Source organism: Rhipicephalus sanguineus, chromosome 5 (assembly GCF_013339695.2).
Source record: "Rhipicephalus sanguineus isolate Rsan-2018 chromosome 5, BIME_Rsan_1.4, whole genome shotgun sequence".
Taxonomy (NCBI): domain Eukaryota; kingdom Metazoa; phylum Arthropoda; class Arachnida; order Ixodida; family Ixodidae; genus Rhipicephalus; species Rhipicephalus sanguineus.
In genome coordinates, this window is record NC_051180.1 from 166,332,352 (window position 1) to 166,340,716 (window position 8,365).

Here is an 8,365-nt window from a genome sequence, read left to right on the forward strand (position 1 = left end):
AGCTTGGGTAGATGCGTGCGGCGGGCGGTTGTTGAAGGGGTGTCTGGAATCAGGAGCCGACATAACCATACTGAGAAAGAGCATACTGAAAGGAGAACGCAGTAGAAAGGTACGCTTGCGAGGAGCGTTTGGGCACACGGTCATAGCAGACCTCATGCGGGTACATCTGAGTTTTGTAAATCAGTTCTGCGGAATATGTGTCCAGTTGCAATATGTGTCCAGTTGCTTCGAGTTGTCGAATTCGCCCTCGCGCTGCCAACTGCTAGCTTCCTGGTTAGCTCAATTGGTAGAGCGACCGCCCCGGATAGGCGTTGGTCCCGGGTTCGATCCCCGGACCAGGATGAATTTTTCGGCGACTAAGAGGCTTTATTTCTGAGAAATCCGTATGGATTTCCTTGTGGCTTTGTGCTGCAAACGGGTGGTTGCCTATTTTCCCTTTCTTACATCTGAGTTTACCTGCAGCAAATAGTGGAACAAACCTGCAACTGTTGACATTGTGTGCTGTTACCAATGGGTTAGCGCAGGATGTTGATGCCTTACTAACTCCCGATGCTTTTGAAAAACTCAAGCATGAAAGGTAAATAGCTGCCAAATAAGTGAAGGTAGTAGCACGATTAAAGGATGACACATCACAAGGAAGGCAACAACGGAGCTTCGGTGTTGGTAGTTGGGTCAGCCGAGGGTGCAGGGCAGGATAAGGCGGAGGAACCGGAGAAGAAAGAGTTTCCACTGAACTATCCAGAGCAAGGTACGGCTGAGCCAACGTTGGCAAGGGAACAAAGAGAGGTAGGGGAGGAGGAGTTGGGTGACGTAGACAACATTCTAGACCCTTCTAATGAGGTTGTTGTGTACTCTGAGGAGACGTGGGACGAACTCCGGGTGCATGTAGATAAGGGGCCGTGCACTGTTGAAGATGTTGGGATTACTGTCAACCCTTCCAAAGGTAACACTGCACAGTGAAGTAGGAAAGAACTGGTTCATGTAGCGAGATCATGGTTGGATTTGCAAGACCCAGGGCAGGTTCAGGCCATTCAACAGCTTAAAGCACCATTAACGAAGAAAGCACTTCCTAGCGCACGTGGTTTGCTTAAGTACTGCAAGGGCTACACTTCATCATACTCCGAAATAGTGCGCCTTCCAACCGATCTTACTTGTTACAGGCGCCTCGCATTGTCTGTCTCGTTAACAAAAACTTAGCGTCTGTATCTGAGGGTGTGACATGGTGGGCCAAGGAATGTATAGGGTTGTGGTCTGACCTGCAGACCTCCTTAATGTGTTGGTGTTGTATAGAACAAACAATATTGTAAACTATTAGTTCCATGTTTTCTTGAGATTATAGTGTTCATTTATGCAATGTTAAAGTGTCATGGGGATATGTTATTGATAGTGTGTTGTGGGTGCTGTATCGTATGTATATAGTTGTGTATAACTGCTATCCACCACACTTGGCTGGCAACCCTGGTCGGCTGCGAGCCTGGATGTGGCAACGCAATAAAGAGCATTAGCCATCTTGTAGGTGTCAATGCATGGTGTCAGAAGTGGTTCTGTGACTTATTCGGCAGTAGGGCCACAAAGCAAGCCAGCGGAATGGAGTTTCTGAAGCCGCCCGCCGAGCTCGCACTATGGGGCAACATCGCGGAGAACTGGATGCGCTTTTGCCAACGATTTGAGTTGTTCCTCAATGCGATGGAAAGTGCGGGCGGACGCACAGACGCTCAGAAGATAGCCCTGCTTCTCCATGTAGCTGGCGAAGAGGCTCATGACGTGTATAATACTTCTGAAGACACGTCAAAGGATACATACGATGCAATCATTAAAAATTTTGAAGATTACTGTATGCCGAAAAAGAATGAAACCTACGAGCGCTACGGGTTCCGCATGCGCGTTCAAGAGGAAGGCGAACCGTTCGAGCAGTTTTTCCGAGACCTGCAGCTAAAGATCCAGTCATGCCAGTTCTCCCACCTAAAGGACTTACTTCTGCGGGACCAGATTGTGTACGGCATTGCCGACCGCAAGCTACGTCAGCGAATGCTCCGGGAGCAGGACCTCTCATTGGAGCAAGCAGTTCACATGTGTCGAGCGGAAGAAGTGGCAAAGAAACAGGATGAAATATTCCAGGAAACGCACAAAAGTGTGCCCAAGGTGGATAGCAGCTATATACAACTATATACATACGATACAGAGGGAGCGCAGCCCGTTGTGCAGCCAGCGAGGACGTCTGCTCATATGGATTCATGTCGAAGAGATGGGCATTGTCGCGCAACCGCCATCACCACAAACTAAAGGGCAATGCACTGGACGATATACTGCCACAATTCCACGTAACAAAAGATGGAAAAAAGTTCCTTCAGCTGGAAGTAAAGAGTGAAGGCAAGCGCCTACTGCTTTTTTATGCCTACAAGGACTTGGAAGCGCTGGTGAAGACTGACTACATCTTGGGCGAAGGGAATTTCATGTACAACACTTGTGAATTCCACAGTCCAGGACAGTTTTGTACACTCCACGCAGTTATAAAAGGTGAAGCCCAGCCACTGATGTACGCCTTAATGCAGTCGTGCGACGCGCATTCGTACGAAGTTGTCTTCGATACCATCAGAGATATCATGCAAGCGAAATTCGGGGACACCGATAGACTGTCATCGGCAGTGACGTGGTTGTTCGACAATGAGTCAGCAGCAATTCAAGCTGTCATGAAAGTGTTTCAAACTGCTGCAGGGCCTCCCAAGGTAAGTATATCTCGGCAGGTTTCATTTAAAAGTGTAGTCTTTGATGCCGTTCTTTAATACTTGCATTTTGTTTAGTGAAGGCGTAACTACTTGGAAATGCAGAAACACTAAACATTTATGTGATATCAATCCTAACAGAGATATTTGTATAGGTTCCTATATTTAAGTATATTTTTTTTATGCTGAAGCGAAATCTTCTCACACAGGAATTTAACAAACCCAATCACTAGTATTGCTGCACGGAATGATTTTATACGAGAGGAAAACTTTGATCGCTCATACTCATCTCTCTATTTCTAGGTTCGAGGTTGCGCACTTCATTTTGCGAAAGCTCTGAACAGCAAACGAGATCAGCTCGGACTCAAGGCCCTCTGTAAAAACAACCCAGAAGTGCAGGAATGGTTCTTCAGGATACGACATCTGCCTTTTGTCCCCGAAGAATTTCGCTTGGACTTTTCGAAGGACTTGATTGCTGCAAAGCCGCAGCAACCAGCGCTAAATGCCGCTAGAATGGACCAATTTGCCCGATACTTCTCATCATTTTGGCTTTCGCAAGTCCCTATAAAAGACATTTGGGGGCAATTTGGGAATTTAGGCCCGAGGACGACGAACTTGGTTGAAGGGTGGCACAACGGCTTGCACAGTCGACTGTCGACTCGCCGCCCCGATTTGACTGAGTTCATTCAGTTCCTTCAGACGTCCCAGTATGCTGCACAGAACCGCATCCAGGCCCTACTACTGGACCCGCTCGCTGTCGCGAGGCCTTCGTCAAGCAGAGTTGCAGCAAGGAACGACAGACTAGCGGGCGAAATGGACTGCTTCGCCGCTTACATAAGCACCCAATCTCCAACGTATCAAGACGTCTGCAATTATCTTGATATTATTGGGAGCATAGGTGTGCTGCCAGAAGCAACGTAACAGATTTGTTAGTGTTGAATTTTTCTTGTGGAGTCGTAGCATGTCTGGCTCTGCCAACACAACTCGATGTATAGTCAGACATTTCTTTGTGACTGTTGTATAGCTTTTTGCAGTGCGCGTATGCAACCACAAACCTGTTTTTGACTATTTTATGCGTTCAATAAACTCTACGTCTGTATTTCACGCGTTTCTAAACCTATGGAAGGTGTATTTTCTTGCGCCGTCACGGAATGCACGGTGTTACCAGTTCTACCCTTATCATAGAATTCACGAACGATCATTGAGTTGCCTCGCTCAGTTTTCGGGTGAGAAGAACCTTGCGCGAGTGGGCTGTAAGTCGTTTCCTAATCCACATAAGCAATGTTAGGTACCGTGGTAGCTTAAATTCCTGGGCGTTTAGAAAATTTAGAGCACCATGGCATGACATGGCACAGCAAGAACTTCATTTTTCTCCAGAGAAACTAGGGCCCAAGGGCTAAAGCCCTCAGGCTAAATCGGTAGATCCGCCTCAGGCCCGTAGCCATGGCGGGGGTGGGGGCAGCCCCCCTCCCCCGATATTTTGATGACACATGGTGTTTTATCGAAAATAAATCATGAAAATAGGAAAATAGGAGTTTTTCTCAAATAGTCAAGGCTTTCAGCAAGTGCCCCTCCCCCTCCCGAAAGAAATTGCTGGCTACGGACCTGTTCCGCCTAATACCAATAATTTTTCATTACAACACATATCACACAGGTAATTGGTGGCGACAATAAACCCGTTTTTATTATGTTTAAAATCACTTGAGGGCTTTTCAGAACGGCCTGAACATGAGCTTTTCTATTGCTCTTCAAATGACGTCAATATTAGTGCTGTGAAAGTCAAGCAAAAAAAAAAAAAAAAAAAAACTGGGTCGGGAACAGACTTGTACACATTACAGTGAAAGAACGCCAGCGATTACAATTACTTAAAAAAAAAAACTCACGGACTACGGCGAAAAATCTGAAAGCTAATTGATTACTCAACAAGGTGAAGTACTGGACTAGTTGGTTTTGCATAATTGTTAAACTGCTCTAAAGTTACAGGTACATATTTTTAGGGAGCACACATATAACAAAGGCACGAAAAGCACAAGCTATGAACTCAATTTATTGAAAAGTCATCAAGTTATAACACGAGAAAATGGGTGCAAAAGGGAGTTTTTTAAATATTTCTCATTTTTAAATACTTCTTTTTGCGTCTATGTAAGGGCACACGCGGAAGATTTTCACAGCAAAGATTGGGATGTGTGGAATGAAAACGGAAAAGCGAAATTTGCGACCGGGACGGAATGTACGAGACGGAATGTCCAACCGAGACTGAATGTCCAACGAGACGGAATGCCCAACGAGACTGCATGTCCACTATTGGACATTCAGTCTCGTTGGACATTCAGGCCGCAAGCATTGCAGCACAGCGCCGGCAGCGCGTCCCAGCCGTTCAAAAAGCCGAGGAGAGCATCGCGAGTTGGCGCGACGCGCTACTAGGTGGCGCCAGCTGTGTCACGTTTTGCGCCTCGCCGCGCGTCGACCGCGGAGAGGCTCAGAGGGATAAAAAAAATCCAAAAAGCAAAGCGCCGCGCTCCGCAGCCCTCTACCAACGGCAAGCTACTTGTAGCTTGCCGAAAGAAAGCGAGAAAGGGGAGAGAGAAAATAAAAAATCCCAGCATATCCACGGGGTGAATGATGATGAGTGGGGCGAAGCTCCGGAGGGAATCATCAGTAAACCGTGAAACTCTTCCGTGAAATTCGCCCAGTACATCATATGAAGTGTGACACACCATGTATATATTAAACATCAAACTTTTATTGTACTGTTGGTTTACATGGTCCCTTCATTATCACCGCTTTGTGATCAGTGAAATGCAGGAAAAGTGTCCGCTCCCGAGTGAAAGAGAAAGCGCGCCAAGAGCGACCGCATTCCCTGCTCGCCCTGTGAGAATTAACGGCAAGGCTAGAGGGTAGACACGATGCGCGTAGCGTTCCTCTTCGCGTTCCACGACGCGAGGTCGGTAGCAAGCCCAACGAAAGCCAACGGAACGTGATCGTGCAAGTGCTCCGGCTTCGCATCGCCTCATGGTCCCATTTAGCCAAACATCTTGCTCAAGGTGTGCTTTGCGTTTTTCATAGAAATAATTTCTTTATCATGTACATTAAGACGAAAAGTTGAAAGCTCACTAGAGCATATCGCCCGCAAAGTATGTCATTTAATGTGATTAAATTAAGGAACACTACGGGATAGTCTTGTAAATTATGATATCTAGTGAATTGCTCATCTAGTGAGCAATTCATTAAACTAGAGCTGGCTACATACTACTACTACAGAGGAGGGAACGACCCACACCCTACGGAGCTTCGCCCCTAAAAGCGAAAAGCAAAGCGGTGTGACGGCATCGGGGCGGGGCCTCGGTGGCATTCTGGCTGTACCTCTGGCTGTACTCCCCCCCTCGCCATCGGTCAGTCTCTCTTCCTCAGCGATCGCGTGAGCGACGTTGGCACCGACGAAGTGAAAGGATGTGTCGCTTGATGCAAATTCGAATATTTTGCAGAATTCGCGGCGCGGTTTTAAGGTGAGCGCCCTCGTAAAAAAATACGAGCTCGCCCAGTCGACGATCTCGACCATCCTCAAAGCCGGAAGCACTGCGCTTTTGAAGGCTGGAACCAGTGGCCATGCCGACGAGCGGAAGAGAGTTCGGGAGCCCTTGTATGCAGACGTTGAAGAGGCACTCTACCAGTGGTTCCTGTCGATCCGTGCCCAGAATGTGCCGATTAGTGGGCCAATACTTGCCACAAAGACGAAAAACTTGGCCTTTCTGCTCGGTCAGCCGAATTTCGAACCCGGAGGCAGCTGGATACAAAGATTCAAAGAGCGGCACGGCATTGTCTACAAGAACGTGGTGGGAGAAGCGGCGAAGCAGCAGTGGCTCCAGACCAACCTGCCCGTATTGATGGAGCGCTTCTCAGACAGAGACGTATACAACTGTGATGAGACTGCCCTTTTCTTTCAAATGACACCATCGAAGACGCATGCTTTGAAAGGCGATCTGTGTCTCGGCGGTAAGCACTCCAAGGTTAAGGTAACTGTATTACTTTGTGTGAATATGGACGGGAGCCATCGGCTCAAGCCCTTCATGATCGGGCGATCCAAGAAGCCTGTGTGCTTCAGGAATCAACACATCCCGGTCCGCTATAGGAGTAATAAGAAGGCCTGGATGACCCGTGTTTTGTTAGAGTAGTGGCTGCTCGAGATGGACAGTGTCATCGTAAGCCAGAAGCGGAAGGTGGTGCTGCTGTTGGATAACTGTAGCGCACACAATGTGAGCCCAAAGCTGACATCAACCCAATTGATGTTCCTGCCGCCGAATACGACGGCAGGCTTGCAACCACTAGACGCCGGCATGATTGCTAACTTTAAAGTGTTATACCGGCGACGCATGCTCGAGTGACTCGTGTTGACGATTGACCGCTTGGCTCCCGGTACATCGGGCAATGCAGACGAGCCCTCTGATGCCCCTGATCTGAAGATAAGCCTTCTTAAGGCCGTGCGCTTCGTTTACGGCGCGTGGTACAAGGTGAGGCAGACCACCATTCAAAGCTGCTTCAGGAAGGCAGGCTTTGTGCGCCAGGACCAGCCTCCCTCGCCTAGTGACAGCAAGACCGGCACGGAAACTGCGGATCTGACGGAGCTCTGGGAGCATGTTGCTACTGGTGACGCAGATAGCGTGTGTGTCGCGTCGGTTGAGGACTTCCTGACGGCAGACAGTGCTGCTTCGACGAGGCAATCGTCGCGGATGTGTTGTCGCGACAAACGGCGGCGTTGTGCAACGGCAGCGACAGTAGTGATGAGGAGGCTGACAGCGCCTCTACAACTCCGTTGATGACGACGCAAGGTGCACTGACATCCATCGACTCGCTGATTGACTTTATGCACATCAAAGGAATGCCGCCAGAGTTTTCGCAGCAGCTGGAAGCTATGCGCATGCACCGCGGTTGTGAAGCTCAAGCTTCCGCGGAAGCAACTGCAGATTTCAGATTACTTCGGCGTGCCGAACCCGTGATGCGCTCTTCAGAGTAAGAAATAAAGCCTTGTTTTTGACATCCTACTATCTATAATATTTATTCATTGGTGCAAATAGCGAATTCAAGTCTGGAGCTACAAAAGGTACGTCCGGCGACGATTTTTTTGCGGCAGTCCAGATATCACAATCACCGGTTATAACGATCATATTTAAAAATTTTCTCGATATAAGTGGACTGCACTGTACTTCAACATTGTGTCATAGAAGGCGGGCAGAAAAGGGGCGGCCACGGTGTACACTGAAGGTGCCCCGCCTCTTTTTCTGTCATAAGATCTGATACACTCATTGGTTGAAATTGAGTGGGGAGATTAAACAATGGTTCCGCCCCATATCGCAAGTGTATCTAAACGAGTGTGTATGTGAATTAGGGAGGGGGGGGGGCGAGCTGGGAATCGACCACTGCTGGACAATCATGTATGTTGATCCTATCTGATCTTGCCTTTTTTTTTGCTTTTAATAAACTGCTTTGTTTTGGAACTTGGCCTCCCTGGTTGCAAGGCACTGCCAGACGATAAGTAAGAGGCATCCCAAGTAGTGGGAAACGCCGAGCCTCCTATCAGCTTGGGACATAGCTTAACTCTGATGAAGTACATTTTCCAGACAGCTGTAACTGTCAACGGGCTGATT

At 48.2% G+C, this 8,365-nt stretch overlaps 1 non-coding gene and 1 pseudogene across 1 annotated transcript; both read left to right on the forward strand.

The window, feature by feature from the left end:
* Positions 1 to 268: 268 nt before the first annotated feature.
* On the forward strand, positions 269 to 342 carry Trnas-gga (transfer RNA serine (anticodon GGA)). The gene has a single exon. It is a non-coding gene; the product is annotated as a tRNA-Ser (tRNA).
* Positions 343 to 1,587: 1,245 nt separating this feature from the next.
* Positions 1,588 to 7,717, forward strand: LOC119395065 (uncharacterized; annotated as a pseudogene).
* Positions 7,718 to 8,365: the final 648 nt, after the last annotated feature.